The sequence below is a fragment of the Echinops telfairi genome, unplaced genomic scaffold (genome assembly GCF_000313985.2).
Source record: "Echinops telfairi isolate 266 unplaced genomic scaffold, ASM31398v2 ScPeMD7_2;HRSCAF=8, whole genome shotgun sequence".
Classification (NCBI taxonomy): Eukaryota; Metazoa; Chordata; class Mammalia; order Afrosoricida; family Tenrecidae; genus Echinops; species Echinops telfairi.
In genome coordinates, this window is record NW_022103898.1 from 68,126,463 (window position 1) to 68,127,897 (window position 1,435).

General features: G+C 41.7%; 1 protein-coding gene and 1 pseudogene across 1 annotated transcript in view; one reads left to right on the forward strand and one right to left on the reverse strand.

Annotated features, from left to right (window-relative positions):
- Nucleotides 1-1,435, forward strand: part of WIF1 (WNT inhibitory factor 1) — a 96,835-nt gene that overhangs the window by 60,935 nt on the left and 34,465 nt on the right. The gene's annotated exons all lie outside the window — the stretch shown is intronic.
- On the reverse strand, nt 251-429 carry LOC115870863 (annotated as a pseudogene).

A 1,435-nucleotide genomic window follows, 5' to 3' on the forward strand; every position in this document is an offset into this window, starting at 1 on the left:
TAATCATTCATTCATCCATTACCTAGTGTTGGTCCCTTCGACTGTCTTGAGAGTTTGTATTCTAGAAATAACACATGATTAGCATTCATTTTATAACTACTGGTTCGCCCTCCTCATCAGGACACAGCCATATTTGGCTGTTCCACAACGCCCCACATGCGTTTGGCACGGAGTAGACCCTTAGAAACTAGTCTTTGAATACTCTGGGCTCATCTTAATATCCCCGCCCCCCTTACCAGCTGCCGTCCCAAGGGGGTGCACCATTCCTGGAGGTACTGCAGTACTAGGCCGATGTGTGGAGTGAACAGAGTAAGCTCCTATATCATCCCCAGCTCTAAAAATCCATTTAATATCTTGTCGTCTGATACAGGTATCAGATAATAAACTGATAAGAACAGATACTCCTTAGCCCAAAGGCTGAGAAGCAAGCAGTCATCATCTCCTTACTTTTGTTAAGATAGATTCTTGAAGTGGAATTATTGTGTCACAGGATAAACTGAAAATTTGAAAGACTCAGAAAAAATTGCCCAAATACCACTTGACTTTCTCCTACGACTGTACCACTTTGTACCTTGGCTAGCAGTGTGGGCGAGTGCCTGGCTCGCGGTGACGCCTCCCCAGGGCCTACTGATCACATGCGCCACCTGCTGGACTCAGAGTGGAAAGGCATTTCTGGCATCCTTTTCATTTGCTTCCTAAAAGCTACTTTTGAGGCAGGCTATCTATATATTTTTGTATCTATTTGCCAAAGTAAGGACCCCTGTGCCATAACGGACTGTCAGGTCGGCAGTCCGTTGGGAGAAGGAAGAGGCTTTCTACTCCAGTAAAGAGTTACAGTCTTGGAAACGCACAGGGCAGTTCCACCCTGCCCTGTAAGGTTGCTATAAATCAGAACTGACTCCATGGCAGTGGCTTTGATTTTTGGTGTGGTATTAGCCAAGGTAAAATGCCTATGTTCTTTATCCATTTGTATACTGAGATAATATTCTTAGTGATCTTCCTGTTGATTGCCAAAGCTCTTTGTATTAAGTGTATCTATCCTTTATTGCTATATTTGAAATGTTCATTATTTATATATTTACATATATATATTTGTATGTGTATACACACACACACACACACACACACACACACACACACACTATTTTCCTCCCTCTGGGTATGTGGATGTTTTAAATTTCTCTGTGGAGGGCAAAGGGAAGGTAGGGTAGAAAGGGGGAATGATCACAATGATGTACATATAACCCCCTCCCCGGGGGATGGACAACAGAAAAGTGGGTGAAGGGAGACATTGGACAGTGTAAAACATGATAAAATAATAATTTATAAATTATCAAGGGTTCTTTTTTTTAATAGTTTTATTAGGGGCTCATACAACTCTTATCACAATCCATACATACATCAATTGTGTAAAGCACATTTGTACATTCATTGC